Consider the following 19,798-nt stretch of genomic DNA (forward strand, 5'->3'; position numbering starts at 1 on the left):
GGGGTGATGAGGATCCTTCATGATCCTGTGGACTCTGCTACTCCACCTCCTGGTGTAAAAGTCCTGCAGGGAGGGGAGGGTAGTTCCAGTGGTACATTCAGGGGAACGCACCACCCTCTGCAGGGCCCGCCTGTCCTGAGCAGTACAGTTCCCAAAGCAGGCAGTGATGTTGCCTGTCAGGATGCTCTCCACTGCTCTAGAGTGGAAGGATTTGGGAATCCTCACAGAGACTCAAAATTTCTTCAGCTGCCTGCGGTGGTAAAGACGCTGCCTCGCCTTTCTCACCACAGTCTGTGTGTGTAGTCCAAGTCCTCTGTGATGTGGACTCCCAGGTACTTGAAGCTGCTCACCCTTTTCGACAGAAGTCCCATTAATCATCAACGGCGCATGCGCCCTCGGTTATAATCCTCTCCTTAAGTCCACAATCAGTTCCTTAGTTTTGCCGACGTTCAGGAGGAGGCTGTTGTCCTGGCACCAGAGTGACAGGTCAGCCACCTCCTCACGGTAGGCCTTCTCGTCGTTGTTGATCAGGCCCACCACGACGGTGTCGTCAGCAAACTTGATGATGGTGTTGGAACTGGACCTGGCCACTGAGTCATACAGAGTGTGTACAGGGAGTACAGTAGGGGGCTAAGGACGCAGTCCTGGGGGGACCCTGTGTTCAGGGTGGACGTGTGCCTCCCCACCCTAACCACCTAGGGCCTAGCTGTGAGGAAGTCCCAGATCCAAGCACACAAGGGAGTGTTCAGTCCTAGCTCCAGCAGCTTGACAGACAGTCTGGTGGGGACTATGGTGTTGAAGCTGAACTTTAGTCAATAAACAGCAATCTCACATAGCCCCCCTTCCCGCCACCAGGTGCGTGAGCGTGGTGTACAGTACCTGGGAGACCGTGTCCGTCAATCTTTTCGGTCGGTATGTGAACTGCAGCGAGTCAATGGTGCGGGGGAGGGAGGTGCGGATGTAGTCCTGTTACGAATATGGTCAGGTGAACTCGTTACACTGTATATTGCCCTCAATTTGGAGTGTGATCTTCAGCCTTCCTCGGGAGACAACTCCAAAATTGGGCCATGGTGCCCATGGTAGACCAGGATATGACATTTCACTGCATATATGTATGACCGTATGTATATGTATGTGACAAATAATCTCTTGAACTTGATAGGGGGGGGGTCAACCAACTATTCCTCACCTGGAATACCTTCCTGAAGGACAAGGCATTTTTGGTACTATTTAACACTTAAATAGCTCATATTATGTTAAGTATAGTTTGCAGGATATTGTTGTAACCAATAATCTTTCAGTGAATGGATATGTTCAAAAGGTTATTCATTTACAATTGAAAATAGTTTCGGGAGACAATAACAGTGGCCATCTGCCAACCTAGGTGAAATTGAAAACCGATTTTTGGTTTAGAAGTTAGACAAACTCTTTCAAAGTCAGTTAAACAGTTAAATTACTTAATGGAAATGTTTGGTAGCTGTGCAGCGAGGTAAAAGACTGCAGCCCAGTATAATCCATTGCAAAGTATTCAGCTGAGAGAAGCTTGTTGTGACAGGCCAATGTAAAAGGACCTCAAACATGAAAACTGTCTGGCAGACTGGACCATGAGCCAAAACCTGGGCAACAATTAACAAGGGTGAAGGGTTGGACTTGAAACACAGAGTGAGGGGAAGCCTGAGACGACACAGTCGAGAGCCTCCGCCACTAAGCTTGCCTCTCAAACGAATGCCATGAACGGTGTTTCTTTGGGTGCGTTTGAGCAATTAACTCTCAAGTCAACAGCTGAATTGAGTGTGAGATCAGCACAAGCTGTTTGGCTGCATTGTGTTGCTGGCTAGATACAACATGACAATATGTGACCCACCGCACGCACACGTGGGTCACATATTATTTAGAGGCTTTTGACTTGTTTTTTCCACATCATTTGAAAGTGAAGAATCAGAGCTTCAAAACAAGGTCTCACTTGTGCAAAGCAAGCAAATATCTTTAAAGCTATGACTTGTAAATGACACGGGTTTGGCAAACTGTGTTTCTGAGATAATTCCCCTGAAAGTTTTCCCCCAAACTTGGCTTCATTCAGCCAGCTCCCAGAATGCAAATAGCTTGGAGGACCAACAGAGCTGCATTGCTACTTGTCACATGGCCACTTGACACCCCGCTGAATGGGGCAATCTCTGCATTGTTCTTGTGTTTTGAGGGAATGTTGAACAGTGTAATCGACACACATTTGTTTAAAAAACAAAAAAAGCTTTTATTTAACAGTAAGAATATACATCTTTTATAAAAGTGGAATTATTGAGGAGTTTAAAAGTGCGGACAACACAACAAAATGTAGAGTCTATCAATAATATGAGTCTCAGCCTCGGTGTGTCATTTCATATACAAATGGGCGTATGCCAAATATCTTCAAAGTTGTTGGAGTTATGTGGGCTAACCCAACCCTACTCCAGCTACACACTGAGAGCCTGTTTGGGGCCTCTTTTCATTTTCTTTTCGCCCCTGGCTGCATTTGTAGGTAAACTTGAGAATCTTGTGCATTGCTACTTGTTCATAATCTGCATCACCAACCTCAATGGACTTTATCACGCCATCAATTTCTTCTGTTGTAAGAACAATGGGCGTATCGTCGGTCTCCTCCGGTGGTTCTTCAAAATATTCCGTTTCATCGTCACATTCACGTTGAAATCCGCTGTTTGAAATGTTCTCCAAGTCCGGGATTACGGCAGTATCAGATTCAGCATCGCTGTTGGAGAACTGACTATCATCGCAGAAAATGAAGTCCAGTATGCGCTGCTTACACTGACTTGGAGCTATCGCTTCTCGTAATCCATGATAACACGGAGATTAAAGTTTTCACAGACAAGTGAAACTGGATCCTCGTCCTGTTTATGGAAGTGACGTCAGCATCACTTCTTGGTTGGTATACGCCCCCTCCACGATAATGTCTGTGTGTGTGTGTGTGTGTGTGTAAAAGTAGTACGAATTAAAGGTTGAACTCTATCAAAACGGTTTCACATTGTGACCTCACATCACATGGAATATGGAGGAATGATCTTCACTTGGATGGTCGCTTTAAAGGAAACGATCGATCACCGTTGTTCAGCGTGAAATGAAATGTGTTTCCCCATGTAATCTAACGGGAATATTTAACTCCGCGGTTTAACATTTTTCTTCTATTTATAAAGAAAGTTTAGAAAGGTATTTTCAACTTACATGGCTGCTCCTGGTGATTTTAGAAATGTGCGACAAAGCAGATTTTACTGCAGTGGGTCACATATGCAGTGTTGTTTGTTTGGATAATATAGAGATAATTGTGGACAACATACAGTTGTATGCAGTGCACCCTGCAATATATTGAATTGATTCTAGTTACCATGAATGGAAATGAACTCACCTGAAGATAATAAAAGGTTATCTGATAAGAGGCTCTAATCACCTAGGCCTAAAACAATCTGGAAAATATCTGTTCTTTTCTGGATTAGTGAATCCATAGAAATCAAAAAAAGGGCTTAATGGACAGTAAACCGGGATAAGTGGCCTTTCTGACTACCCTAGACCTGGAATACAAAATGCTATAAACCACTTTGGAAGCAAATAAATCAACATCTGTGAAGGTTCCCCAAGGAAGAAAGGAAGAAAGTAAAGCAACACCACCATTGCAAACCTATTCCAACCAAATGGAACTTACCTCCAGTCCATAACACAATACCTTCGTTGTAACTTTTGCGGGATAGGATGATACTTTTTCAATGAAAAACACTCCACTTTGGCTTTTCACTTCAAATTTGCACAACCGCTATTTTAACTTGAAAATTGCATCTGACATAGACTCAATGGGAAGTCGGAGTAAATCAGACACTTTACCGAGTCCGTCTGTGCTTGCTGAGCTAAATAGGTCCCATTGTCTTTTTATGGAATGTAAAATACTGTCAGAGGAGCGTCTGACTCCTTTAAACTCCTCCAATCAATATTTATAACCAGACTTTGTCACTTTTCTTTTCTTCCTCCATTTATTTCTCAGGGGTCAACAATAACTTTTAAAAGTGGTTGCCAGTCTGGCAACCAGGCATCAGCTTTTGGTTGCTGAAGCTGACTGACTGTCACCTTATATTTAGAGTAATTAGGATACTATGTAGTTATACAGATACAGAAGCTTAATAATGAAAATAAAATAAAATAAATAAAAAATAAAATAATAATAAAATAATGTTTAAAAGCTTTATTACAGTAACCAAATGAAATTATTTTTAGTTTGTGTTTTATCTGACACTTGAATAAGAATCTTCAGAGGGGAAGAAACACAAGACAGACAAGAGCTGTGATAACAGTAACTCCACCATCACACTTGGCCTGATCACACTTAGCCTGTGTTTGTGTCTCTCTCTTACACCAACATGTATATGCTCACCACACAGACAATAAGAATCTCAACAGTCCTGTTTGTCCCCTCATTGTTAACAATGGTAATTTGTAATTTTCATCTTTCCATTTAAAAGTAGCTCTCCACCAGATGAGGTCTCAGTCATGCTCATAATTAATGCTGTCTATCTACAAATATAAGAACTGGTTATGGTATTGTAGTGGTTATATGTTGACAAATTTGGTCCTCGTTATAAGCAAAATGTTTTTTCACACCTAGTTTTAGTTTTTAGTTTAGTTTTAGTTAACGATACAGGGATGCAAACACATGGTATGGTGATAAAAGAGAAAGCTACCCAAAGACTTCAGCTGACAGCATTGTCAGCAGCCCGGCAGGACAGTGTGCTGGGATTTTAGAACTCAACTATGAGCAGGATGCACACCTTTACTTTCTTTAACTTTGTGGAAATCTGATGTTTTCACATCACAGATGACGAACAAAGAGGTGAGAAAGGCATGATTCTTACAGGTAAAACATTAGACTCATGTGGGCTGATATAGGCATTAAGTCTGGTACTGAATTAAAAAAAAAAAAAAAGAAAGGAAAAGGAACGAATAGTCAAATCTTCATCTTGAACAGTCAAATCGGATTCGAGTGACAAAATTCAGAGTTGGGTAAAGGTCTTAGGCTCTTTGGACATTAACCTCCAAAGTGTTACTGTAAATTAGCCTATAAAAGGTTAATAGAGCAAACATTACCTCCTGCACACTTAATCCAATTTCCTATTTGTTCTCATTCAGGTTTATCTGGTTCTTTGCCAATTGAATCACTTTGCACATTAATTTGTGATGTTGACGGATTCGTCTAACTTTCCACCCCGCAGTCAAACAACTTAATTTGCTTACCATTGTCTCTGTCAGATGCCTGTAGGCACCTGATAGAGCGCACATAAGTGAACGCACCAACGCAAGTGCAGCGTTCAGGTTCAGACTGACACCAATATTTAAATATCACTAATGCAACAAATGTATTTATTTTGGGGTGCACATGTTCCTGTTTATTGTCTCTATTTTTTATGTTAAAAAGTGGTTTGTCAAAGGGGGCAACCAGAGGCTGCGAAATGGTTGCCAATCTAGTTGCCGAGAGCAACTGGGCAACCGTTACTGTCCAGCCCTGTTTCGGCATCCACTCATTATTAAATATGATGAAGTTGTTGCCTCCTTGATTACTTTTGTTTGAGACATGCGAAGGAGATGGAAGGTGTTCTACGTTGTGCTACATGAATGTGTGAATTGTTGCTAAAATCAAATCAAGTGCCTGTGACTTGGGGCACACTTTACCTGCGAGAATGTTACGTTCATCCCAGAGTGTAGCCCAAGTAGAGTAGAACCCAGTGTTCCAAACTTCACTTATCAGAATTTAACATACCAGCTTTTCTCGTTCTAGGACTTGACCTCCAGCAAAACTGGTAATTTACCAGGCAACAGTAACTTAATTGTCCTTTGTCAAATGTTTATTTAAGACTTCATGGCCTTAAATGTGCCCGGCAGGACTCTTATGCATGTAGTCTGCAGTTAAAATTACAGCAGATGTTATTATCAGATGTTCACACGTTTCTCCTCTTATGTTTCAAAATCATACTTTGGAAAAAAAAAAGTGGCATACTGTGAGATTAACTCAAACCCCTTAGATTGATTTAGGAATAGTCATGTGTATTCATGATTGTTTCTGTCAACTGAACAAGTATTCATCCTGAACTCCTCCTGAGGGTCAGACAAACGAGATTGTACCGTTGTGCAAATGTTTAGCTCCACACACCAAGCCTGCAGGTATCGGCTTGCAGATTGACTGCGGAACAGAGTACGAACAAACATACCTGCTTCTGCGCTCTCCCCTTCATCTTCTTCCTCCTCATCCTCCTCTTCCTCGCAGCCTGCAGGCGGCTGCTCCTCCCCGACCACCTGCTCCATCCGAATACGCTCCGTGCCTGCGCTCTGAGAAGAAGTGCAGAAGTTTTTTTTTTTTAACATTTTTAACGTTAATAAAAATAAAATACCATGATGCCAACATAATTATGGTTTTTTTTTATGATTTGGCATCATAAAACATACAAACCTAAGTAAGTAAGTAAATTGACAATAAATTACAATGACTTAATGAAAAAATGAAGACTTGTCAACATTAGCGTTGATAAGGTTAAAGCCACAGTGCTGCCTAGAAACTGTCACACAGAAGGATTCCATTTTCTTTATTTAACACCTCTTACATTCACGATACGATATTCTCTCAATATGCACAATACAATCCACTCATGATATAATACAGTCACAATACGATGCCGAAAGCATTTTGAACCTAAACTGCAAATACAATGAATACAGCTTACCTGTTACACAGGATCCAAATTCACAGAGAACATAGCCCACGGTGGTAATTCCTGAACCTAACTGGCTAATGGGCACTGGCTGGCTTATTATGAGAGCTTACTGGGAATAGCACAATTGGTCCCAACGAGTAATTTTCTGGCCCTGCAGAGGCCGTGGAAGTATCTGGATATGTTGCATAATCATAAATAAAATTGAGCATCAGTATCAAATATTTCTGCTGTCAAACTTTTCCACAGCTAAACTTTACTTTGTTTGGACTACTGTTTGTCCTTCCACCTCAGCGCCGCCACTCTTTGTGGAGCTGGTAATTGTCACAACATTATTTTCATGTTTGATGATGCAAATTGGATTTCCGTTACAAAATGTTGGTATTCAATATTTATCTTGTCCATATTAATTACTGTATACAGTCGAGCAGTCAGTACCGCAAAGTTAGCTGGGAGCTAATTCAACAGACTGGGAAACCTCCTCACTATGTGAGTTAACCCCCCTGGTAACATTAAGCTGGGATGACGTTGACTCAACACCAGCTCTATTCCTTACCTTTAGAAATTCCGCTTGCACCAGCTGGCATTTCTGAAGCAGCTCCACAAAAAAGTAGATGAGCAGGGCCTAAGTCACAAAGAGAAAGGAAATTAGGTTAAAATAAATCTCCAAAGACGAGGGGGTGGTCCAAGCCCTCGCACATTCTCCTTCAAGACTCTTAAGAGAGTGGGACGAGAAGTGCGGTTGGAGGTGTAAAGCCGCTGCTTTTAAAATTGATCCAGTGGTTGGGCAATTTTAAAAACTTAAATAGTATGAAAACAAACTATTATCCATGACGTTTTTAAATTTCTAAAGGTCATGAATCATTTGTTATTCGTTATTGTTTTCTGTGCCATGCTAAAGGTGCATCTACAAAAATCAAAAGTGCGTCATTTAAAAATGTAAATGTTGTTTTCAACTGATTTCAAAACTAACAAAACACAGCAGCCTGTTCACCGATTAAAAACAAGGTCTGCATGAATGATTATTTCCGAAACACAGATGTTGTACACAGTGAATACAATTTAATAGTTAATGCTCTCATCATTCCCAAGGTCTTATTTCATAGAAACGCTAAGATCTAAGGCTAAATTCATTTGGCGAACAAACTAAGTTGATGAGATTTGGTCCAATGTCACGAGAGTCAATGTTGTGTTTGGTGAGAGAGAAGAAAATGCCGTGAGGATGCTTGGGAATTCGCGGTTGAGCACATACTGCACACTTACTGATTGTCACATCAAGTGAAAACCCTTTGCAGGGAGGAATTTGGCCGTGATGAATAGCAAACAAACAAACAACGAAACCAAACTCAAAATAAAACAAAACATGAAAGAGCAACGCCGGTGCCATTGTCGAGGAGGCGAGTACAACATGAATCTTTGATCAATTCTTTCAGATGTTTCCACTGGATGAAAGGCTGAGGTGGATTGTAGCTGCTCTTTGCCGTTGTCGGGTGTTGGTTACGTGTCTCCCTTAGGCGCCCGCTTTGAAAACACGCTAAATAGCTCAAAATGCCTTGCTTGCGCGCCTAATTCAAAATTAACCACACGGCCCCGTCGTGCAATTCAACCGCTCGGTAAGATATTAAAACAGCTTTGGACTCAAAGTAAACAGCACTTGGATAACAGTTTGAGACACAATACAGTGTCTACTCAACTACTCGTACTTGAGTAAAGTTTGGAAAATTTTACCCAGTTCTGGTAAAAAAACAAAAAGGAAACATAACTACATAACACTAAATAAAGAAACACCAGCTACCTAAACAAAGTCTACTACAAGCATTTTGATTCACCTCCTTAGCACCCATTTTTTGGCAGTGTCACCTCTGTATTCAGTATGTCTACCTATGCATACATATATATAGACACCATCATACCACCACCATCATATACTACACAATGATTGATTATCGCATAGAGCGTAGACAGGAATCTCTCATAGAAACCTTCGACTGACCTGGATCAGGAAGCCAATGAGGAAGGAGACGAGGAAAGGCGTCATTCCAGGCTGTGCTATGGTCACCGGAAGACCTGCACAACAAAAAAGGAATAGATATATTTATACTTCATCAACACTGTGATATCAAACAAGATATTGTCCGCGACAATATTATCTGTCTGTAATTTCCTGGTCCTAAACGCTTCATTATAGGAAAGTGATTCGATTGTATGAACTGCCCTTCCTGCTTGGTCATGGTATCCACATTACCAACATTTGTGACTTTTTTCTCTCTTTGATGTACAGTGTAGTTGCATATATGTGGTCAGGGCGCGTCGACCAACACTGCCCACTGCTCTGGCCGCCCCCCCGGGGGAAGGACAAGCCAGGATGGGTCAAATGCAGAGGCCTCATTTCACCGACCACCATCCAAAGCGTGTGCATGTGTTTGTGTGTGTGCATGTGTTGTAGTGTGGTGTGTTGCGTGACAATTAAAGATTCTTCTTCTTAAAAAAAAAAAAAAAAAAAAAGGATGTGGGGACAATCAGCATGTTTGGGCTTTAAAAACTGTAATTGGTATATCAGGTGAGGTTGAATATTACGTATTGCCAGGAAATAATTGTATTTCTTAGAATGAGTATTAGGGGTGTCACCATTCTCAAAATCCACGATTCAATTTCACCTTTGATTTTAACCTCACGATTCAATTCGATTTAAACGTATGTATTTTTTTTTCCAGCACTGATGGCTAAGCAATTGTTCGACTGTCACGTGATGATTTGCAAAGAAAAACACTTGTTTCTCAATAAGTAACTTTTATTTGAATAATAACAAAAAAAAATGAGTTTTACCAAACTAGACAATAGAATAACTAACAATTACAGTTCTTTTAAGTTACTCACCAAAATAAGCGCAGAAAGGCTGATGCTGTTTTTTGCCGGAGGGGAACGCTGGGAGTAAAAGGCAAATTACTACCCGTGTCTTGTCTTCCACGTGCAGTAAAACCCGATCTGCTCGGTCGTCGACTCTCACCTCATGCGTCTGCACGCAGTGGACACCTCGGAGGGGCCTGCACCCCGCAAGCGCAAGCTGCATTTGTTTAGCGGCGGATCTAGACCGCCCCAATATGGCGACCGTGACGGGCAATATTACACACAAGAACACTGGGAGAATCACATCGAACCCTCATTTTGCTAGATTTTAGATTGTGAACCTGAAACGTGACACCGCTAATGAGTATGAGTATGTTTGCACCACGTCACATAGCGCAGGGATTCTCAAAGTGGGGTCTGCGATCCGTGAGGTTTTTGGGGGGAATTTTTTTTTTTCTTTTGTGTCCTTTGAAGGGGATCATCTTTAACATTTTTGAAATAAAATATGTTTATGCAATATATATGCATATAATTATTTCCTTTTGGCACTGAATACAATGCTTTTATATTCTGTGTTTTGAAATGGTGCAATCTAGGGATGCTAACAATTGATTAATTGATTAAATTAAACTATTGATTAATTTCTAATAAGAACTTAATCGATAAGATTTTGTCTGATTAATAAGAACTGAACAATCTAGAAGAACGACAACTGAGTGTAGAATATTTGGGCAAAAAAATATATAATGCTAGTAATGTTTAGAAATGTTATTTTCCTCTCGTTGTCCATATATGCACCAGACTCCCTCTGCCACGCAACATCCGGCTCCTTCCGTCCAGTCTTGCCTCGAACTTCTCCATTTTGAAATGAAATTAAATGAGGAGATACGCTCTTCGCGCCAAGTCACAAAATCACTGCGGTGTGCGACCTTGCGTAGGTCCCAACGCGCCACGGCGTCACCCCCTGGTGACGTCATTAGCTTTCATGTTATCAATTAATCGACGACTGTTAAGGTTTACAACTATCAATTAAGGGAATTCCTTTAAATGTGCATCCCTAGTGCACATTTACCTTGATGTGTGTTTGTTTTTCCACATGTAGATGTGTGAGAAAGGCCTAATATCATTTTTTTCTGGCGACATACGTGAGGGGGTCTTCGGTTTATTTTCTCTCATATAAGGGGTCCTTGGTTGAATAAAAGTTTGACAACCCCTGACATAGCGTAATATCCACATCAATACAGATGTGCTATATCTTAGTTGTTATTAATCACCATTTCTAGATAGCACAGACACGGGTCATAGACCAAACTTATTTTTCCACTTAAGTCAGTCAAATGTGATATAAAAGGCTGTTTGTCTGTCTTTCCCTCTCGATCTGTCTTGCACAATATGCCCACGCTCCATTTTATTCTTGGCTCAGAGTTCCCATAAAATTTAATGGCTGGTGATGATTTCAATATGAGATTTAAGTGATTGAACAAGTTGGATGGGCTCCACCTTGGTGGAACTACACGAGCACCCTGTTGAAAATAGTACTGAAATGTAATGTCCCATGTAATTTCTGTCTCTGCAAAAAATCTCCACCGCAATGACTATACTTCATAAAGCATGGTTAAATTTGCTATGCCGAAAATAAAACTACGAGACGGACAGAGCTTTAATTATGTTCCAGGTGAGCTAGTGTGAGAATAAACTGAAGAACTGACTGAAGGAAAAGTAGAGTGCACTGAAGTTTCCTGTGTACCATGTATGCTAGACGTACGGTTGGACACCAGATGTCAGTCTTAGTTCTTGGGATTTCCCAGTTTTAGGAGGGAGTGTGAAGAATACTTTACTTCTGATTAACGCGCTGCACTGTGGGAATAAAGGGTAGATACTGACATTTTGTGGCGTTCCATGTAAAATCCAAGGCGCTTTCGGGAAAGCCACGCAAATACTTCCACACAAACCAAAATAATGCATTAATTTGATCCGAGGGGGCGAGAGATCGGCACCCTGAATTGGATTTCAGTTTATTGGGTTTTGAGAGAAGTGATGAAACCTTCGAGGCGGTTTCCCGCTTGATGTTTTTGTCTCCGGTAGAGCACGTCTCCAGAGAGGTTTGTCTTTGTGTTACGACGTTCATTTGAAACGTAATATTCCCGAGCTATCCAGTCACTCCTTAAGACAAAAGAAAACAAAACCGAACAAAAGAGCACACAACACGACCAATACTTTGCACCGTGCGCTGGAAAAGATTTAAATGATCTGAACATTCAAGCCGTGTCTCGTGATCACAGAGATGTCCGGAACTCACCGAGGATACCGGTCCCCAGGATGGTCGCAACGCTCAAGAAGTCTGTGGGAAAACAATGGAGGAACTTCGTTAGATCATTCAGCGTTGAGCTACGCTCCCCGCTGAGCACCCCGCTCCACCTTTACAACATCACAGCTCCACCGCCCGCAGACGTACATCCAGGACACACGTACGCAACACAGTTAACGGAAGCGGCCGCCGAAGAAAGGTGACTTTTGTTTTTTTGGGTGAAAAATCGTGGGCCCGTGGGCTTCGTTTGATTCAAAGAAAATATCTCGAGCCAGATTTTTTTCCCCCCCCCGAGACGGTCCATTCCCATCACGTCGCGTGCCAGCGGCGGGGGCGACGTGACAGACGACGAAAAGGCGGCCAAACAGTCCGACTGTCACCGCACGTCGACGGCTGTGTTGGCAAAAGGGTCGCTTTACCGTCGCCTCCCGATCCATCACCGTCGACTCGGGCCGAGTCCCATCATCGCAGGAATTAACCTGTCATTTCACGCCAGCCTCGTCCTTCTTCATCGTTTTCTTATCAAGCCTCCGTTGACCACACACCCCCGGTCAGGGGAGGCTTTCAGAGGACGGCCGAGGGGAGGAAGGAGGGGAGGGGGCGGGGGTCGTACGGTGTCGGTAATTAGACATGCCATTGTAATCCATATTGTCGCCGCCCCGCCCAAGCGGAGGCGTCTGGACCGATGACTGCACAACTCTCGTTACGAACGCAGGGAGACTGATAATGCCGACAGGAACCATGGACAGAGCGACCTTAATGGACGTTTAATAGCTCTCGGGATATTTGGCCAGGGCCACCTCTCTCTCACCGCTCAGTTAGACGGACGGGCAGCCGGTCGCTGGGTCTGCCCAACATGCCGACGCCTCACTCAGAAGCCAGCGTTGAAGACTCACCGCTGGACACACATTTGCTTAAACTGTCATCAATCACGTAAAAAAAACGACTATTGACGTTTCCCTTCGAGCTAATTGTACATGGCGTGCGTTCAGCTGTACAGCAACAGCAAATACTGAAACTTCTGGCAACCTACATTATCTACTGCCCAGTTATGTTCTAAATAACGTTTTTTTGTATTTTTGTTTTAAATGCCGCTTACTTGTTTGATAAAAAACAAAAACAGTTTGAAGTGGATATCCGTAAGATGGTCTGTGTTGGGTGGATTACACCAAAAGTCCCAGAATTCCACTTAAAACTGCATCATTGTTTTTTTTGCGTGTATTTTTGTTTTCCAGAATCCGGGTTGGAGTCAATTATGGTTTTTATTTGTTCGTTTTGGTTTTTTTTTTAACAAAACAATGTAACAGGTGCCCAATTGAAAACTTCAACACGCTCTCCCCGCGGCCCCTCGCATACATCAGGTGATTCCTCACAGTTAAAGCCGCTTCGTCTCAACTTTCCTCGTGTAGGCTTGGGAGCCAGCGCGCAGAGAAGCGGCGCACCGCCTCCGCCATTTTGAAAACGAGACCAATTCCACCGGAAGTGGGAACGCGCCACTTCCGAACTTCCCGGCCCGACGTAACGGGGCTCGTTTGGGAAAGCAGGGGGTGTTAGATGGCCGCCCCTTCACACTGCGCCCTGCAGGGTTAGGGTTGTGACTTTGATGCCAGTGGGAATAAAGCCCCGAGGACAGGACGTGACTCCTAAAGCAGAGACATGTAAGTAAAGTAAGGGGGGGAAAGACCTTCCTCAGACCAGTGCCCTCCACATTTTGCGAACGAGTCTCTGCGTGTGAAAGGGACTTCCTTCACCCACGACCTCCGTCATGTTGTTATTATTATTATTATTATTATTATTATTATTATAACAACAAGGCAGGAAAACACATCACTGACTTGTTTGTTTGTTTGTTTTTGTCCGTTTGACGGTCGCTTCACCGGCTGCACCCCCCCCCCCCCACCGTCACCTCGAACGTTACGGCGTCAAATGCCGTTTTGGACGGGATACAAATTGGCTCAAGCGGGGCGGGAGGCGGGGTGGGGGACGCCCGGCGCTCCCAGCGCTTCCTCCGGTCCGGTGCGGAACGGCCGTCCGTGTGTCGGCGGTACTCACAGCACTGCAGGTAAACCAGCCTCACTTTCCAGGCTCCGTCCTGGTCTCGCCGCCTCATGGTGACGGACGAGGCGCTGGGGCTGCTGCCGGGGACGGGGCAGGAGGGACGGTCTGTCGGGTTCGATACCTCCGACGCGTCGGTCATTGTTATCGCCTACACGTCTGTCTGTCTCTCTCTGTCTCCCTCCCCCTGTCTCTCTCTCTCTCTCTCTCTCTCTCTCTCTCTCTCTCTCTCTCTCTCTCTCTCTCTCTCTCTCTCTCTCTCTCTCTCTCTCTCTCTCCCTCTGTCTGTCTGCCTGTCTCTCCCTCTCTCTCTCTCTCCCTCCCCCTGTCTGTCTGTCTCTCCTCTGTCTGTCTCTCTCTCTCTCGCGCGCGCGCACTCGCAGCCCGGTCGTTCGCTCTGCGCGTGCAATAAGCCGATGTAGAATCGGCGCGAGCGATTTCCGGTAAATACCTAATTGATTCTTATACAATAAGCAAATATAAGTAAATGATATATGATGTGTTATATGGTATAATTTGTTTTCTTTGCTGTTAAGTCACCATTTCTACCTGAAGTAGAAATCTCCCTGGTTCACTGTTTATTTCATTAGTTGTTGTGTAGGACCTTATATTTTATTTTTGGACGTGACCTTTTATTTATTTTTTTAGTTGATTTTTATTGTTATTGTGGGTTTTTTTTTTCCCATTACTTTTAGGTTATAACTGTTTGTCACAAGGTTTAGAAGAATATCTCTTTAGTGTCCTAGTACAAGTAGGATACGATGAAATGTGTCCTCTGCATTTGGCCTCCTTTACCCCGGAGCAGTGGGCAGCCGCAGTGCAGGGCCCGGGGACCGGCTTCCACTCTTTCACCAGCGCCTTGGAGCATTAACCCTAACATACATGTCTTTTGATGGAGGTGTATATTGCCGTACGGTTAACTGTTCGATTTTTGTATGCATTCCAAATTTTACATTTTTATTTGATTTCAATTCTTATTGAATTGCTTTTCTTTATTATTTTGCCCACTGTTTTCGGTGTGAGCTGCGGATTGTCTCTGCAGCTCACATCAAATGCATTTTCCCTCCGGGGTGAATGAAGTATCTCAGGGCTCCAGACTGCGACCATTTAGTCACATTATGTGACCATTTTTGGAGACAGTGCTACTAAATCGTATAACTAGGAGCACCAGCATGAGTATGCAAATATGCCGACCGTTCTTTGTTTTATCATCATTGTGTATCATGTTAAACAGCAGGAGGGAGCGAAGTGTGTGTGTGTGTGTGTGTGTGTGTGTGTGTGTGTGTGTGTGTGTGTGTGTGTGTGTGTGTGTGTGTGTGTGTGTGTGTGTGTGTGTGTGTGTAAAAGCTGATGACCTCCATCTCATTGATTTATTTGTGGTGGGATATCAACATTGACCGCATCATATTGTTTTCAATTTTTTTTTGTTCTTTACCATTTAAAATAGGTCAATTCTTGATTGTAGGCGGTGAGCTACATACAGCACGCCCAGCCCCTCCATGCCCCGCTTTAAACACACCATCTGTGAATAGCCCCTCCCCTCAGTGCACTCTCTGAATCATCATGCGTGGGATGTTTGGGTTGGGTATCGAAAACCCGGTACTACCCGGTTCCTGTATGTTGGGTATCTACCGGATTGAATTGCAACGCGGATTTCGGTGCCTCATGCTGGTGCTATGCCCGAGCTGCCAGTTGAAATATCCGCCCTCCGGTGCTCCCGAAACCTCCCACGTCTTCACTAACATTATGGTTTGGAGCACGCCACTGGAAATCCTCTGTATTTGCTCTGTATGACACACCACCGCTTTCCTCTCCTGTGCCTACGATGCAACTCACCTTCTAACTTTAGAGAGACAAACAGCAGTGGCACTCGTCAAGGTCACATTATGGTGGCATGGCCAGTCAGATAGAGGAGGCGGGTCGTAACAGTTTTCACTACCGATAATGTCCAGTTCATACAAACTGTCAGTTAAGTCATTAAGGACAAATGGGTTTAGTTCATAAATAAATTAATTTTAAAAATTCTTTGTAGAACATCCTGCGGATTGTGCACATTATGCTCGTCCTCCCCGTGTCCTCTGCTGTGTGTGAAGGGATTTCTCAGCACAGGAGAGGATTAAGTGTGTTGTCAGAGGGTCCCTGCATGTGGACACAGCGGAGGACCTGATTAGAACAAGTCTTGAGGCAATCAGCTTGGAGGGGTTTGATGGCAAGGAGGCCTGTACGGATGTGGTTCAGTCAGGGTCAAAGAGCTGGAAAGGCCCACTACAAGGGTCGGCCTTCAGAGGGGCCTAGACCGAGTGGCCCTCAGGGGGATGTGCTATGAAGGGAGGAGAAAGAGAGGCATATAAAGTAAGAGGGAGTTCCCTGGTTACTTTTTTGTTGCAGGTGTTTAAGACAGTAATGTACTGACCACGCACCTTTATATTTACATGTGTTCATTTATATTTGGTGTCTGTTTTAGAAAAAAAAAAAATTTAACTCCCAAGTTTTTTCTGTGAAAGCACTACTTCACTTTGTGACTTTTACCCTTTAAAATAAAGCAGCAGATTGTTATTTTATCTATTTATTACCAAACGTTCAGTTTGAACCAGTTATCATTGTTCATCTGACATTAATCACATACCCATTGCTGGGAGGTCCACGGGTGATATAATAGGTCGGAAATTGCTTTTAATATTTTGGATGTTAAAAACAAAATGGTTTGACCCATCCAATTGCTTGGGCCAATTTCCTCTCAAGAAATAAAAAATAGAAGCAGGAGACATTGTTGGAAAATGTCATTTATTGCGTGATAAATTAAACAAAATTCAGACATCGGAAGAAAAGAAGGTACATGGATATCATGCCAGAAAAAAAGCTCCATACAAATAGGGTCTGGAGTTACTAGGTCATGCAAATACCCAAAAGGCCATAACAATCATTAAAGAGTTGGATTAGGAAAAGTTAAATGTGGGGGGTCAGTTCATTAAAGCGGCTCTATTAAATATGGATTCCACTGTTTCTGTGCACTATTGCTACTTCAGTTGGTAAAGTATTCCCCTAATAACAATCGAATTGGCGTCATATTTGAACAATATGTGAATGTTTTTATGCATTGACAATTCAAAGCCTTTGAGGGAAAGAGGCCTCATTCAGATTAAATTCAGATGCGCCACAGTATGATTATTCCCTTAAATTAAAGTATGTCTGCTTTATGTTTAGATTTAGTGCAAAATTGAACTTTTTCAAATCTGAATGTGCATTAAACTGCTCATAGCTCCAAATAAACATACTATTTAAAGCTCAATGAAGCGGCATCAACTGAGATTGTTGTAAAAAGCCGTAGAGACTAAAGGATGCGACGGTGTCGAGGGCTCACGGTTCAGAACGTATCACGATTTTGAGGCCACGGTAACAGTATAGTTTCGGTATCTTTAAATTTAAGAAAAAAAATTGAATAAAAGTTGAAAGGTTTAAAAAATAATTTTATAGTAGTCTGCCGCAAATAACTAGTGTAACACTCTGTGTATGACTGTGGGGGGTCCGAGTTCATTGGTGGGTTGTAATAATTGAAGTTCATTTCATTGGAGGGGAGGTGTCCAGGATAGTGGATGATTCAAATATACATTTTCGTTAATATTTAATTATTTGTATATATAATATTTTAAAAACGTTTCACAAAATATAACTGGAACCGGTACTTTAGTTAATTCTTTTTGTGTGGAACAGGTATAAACAAGCTGACGTAACAGTGGGTGCGCTGTCATCTGCTGGTGGCAGGAGACGGCAACTTAAACAAAACAACACGACATAGAACAAAAAAAAACTGACAAGAAAAGAGGGGCTCAACCCCCAGCGAGACTCGGTTCCCTTCATTCTTACAACAGAGCCCTTCAAAAGAACCGGATCGTTCCCGAACGACGTGGTGCGAGTAGAGTTCATCGCACTCTTTACAAAAACATTTCCATCAAGTTTTATCTTGTGTTTCTATTGAAAATGCTGCTTAGCCGCGCGCAGTTGGGGGAAAAAATAGACCTCGCGCACAAATAGAGAAATGCTGCGCGGATTTAATAGGAAGCAGAACTTCCTGCATGCCGCGCCGCGCCCGTACACCGCACAGCCGCGCCCAGTGGACTTCTACCGTGACACCGTAATACCTGCAGTTCACGTGTGCGTATTGAACCGTAGGGGGCGTACCGAACGGTTTGATAACGTACCGTGGACCGCTGCATCCCTAGTCGGGACACCGTCAGCGCCCTCTAAGCTCCTCCCAAAATTCTGGATCTCATACTCTGATTGTTCTGAGATTTCCTTAAAAACACAAAAAACAACATCTGTGTAAATGAGCAGTATTGCCTGAAAAAACAACTGCAAACAACAGATTCTCTATGAACTTATCATGCATTTACAAAATAAATAAAAACGAGTGAACCCGTTTCCCAAAGATATATGCATTGTACATGAAGCGTAGTAGCTTTTGTTGACCCGGAACCTGTAAAACAACATTGTACTGCGACAAACAAATACTGTGCAATGCCACACGTTGGGTGTTAATGCTGCTGTGCAGAAAATAATTACTCAGAGAAACATCGTCCACATTTAAAACATACCATAATGCAACTGGTCTAAAGCTTGATTCACACCAAATCCGACAAACAAGGGGGAGGATCCGACTGTCGTTTGCGATTACGGATTCGGTGTGAAGCACTCATGACCGCAACTGCAACCTACTTATAGAGACAAAATATTGTATAAAGTCAGGCAGGATGAACTTTTTGTTTTGTTTTGTTTTGTTATTTTTTGTTGTCCGTGAGTCAAAGCATGGCTCCGGCATTCCTTCAGTCAGACACAGTTGACACAGATCTAAACAGAAAAACAATCTAGTAGTTGTGACAGTGTTACACAAATTCCAGTATTTATCTTATAAACACTTGTACGCAATATTACATTGTTATTTTCATTTTTGAAAGGTTATAATAAAGCATTGAATATTTCCAATGAAGGCACCTGATTTAAAGCTTAAATCAAAGCTGTTGTGTTGTTTTTTTTGTCTTTTTTTTTCTTAAAACAGCTTTTTTGAAGCCCACCTTCTACAAATTCTAAAAAAATTACAAATTGTACACTGTAAGAAAATTTCCCATATCAAACTTGAACTTCAAATCGAAAGATCCGCTTATCCTAAAATCACGTATAAAAAAAGTTCCACAAGAGAAGACATTATAATAATTTAGATAAATAGACAAAAATATTGCTTACAACATGCGACTATTATCGTTTCAGAGATGAACGTTTTTAGCAGCTCTACAAAATGATGTGGTCGCTCCAAAAAATTCTAAGCTCAAAACTGAATAATCTAATCTAAACCATCGTATCTGATATTCTTCCCTACTACCAAGCTCAAGAAAACACTTCACGTACAAACGGGTAGAATGACTCAGAGGCAATAAATATATTATTAATAAAAAAAAAAGCCATGCTGTACAATGTTCCTTAATGTCCCATACGGAAACAAACGCTATTCCAGTAGATACCAGGTCATGCGTAACAACACGTCTAACGTTCTCAACATTGGCACTAAATCCTCGTTCCTATCATGTCATAAAAGGCAACAGTTCTACAAGGTAGCTCCTTCTCATGCCTGCCGCCAACGACTCGATTCAGCGCCTCGAGTTGTCAGAGAGAGAGAGAGATATGAGTGCGTCCCTGTGCTGTGACCGCCCAGCAACTGGCCTGTGCAAACGTTATGTTTGCTCTTAATACTCACATCTTACTTCACACTGCCGACCAAAGATTCGTTTGGTTTTTTTTTTGTTGTTTTTTTCCCCACTACTAAACGCACTCGCGATTATTACACGCTCTGTAAAACCTTTCT

The sequence above is a fragment of the Zeus faber genome (assembly GCF_960531495.2).
Source record: "Zeus faber genome assembly, chromosome: 1".
NCBI lineage: Eukaryota > Metazoa > Chordata > Actinopteri > Zeiformes > Zeidae > Zeus > Zeus faber.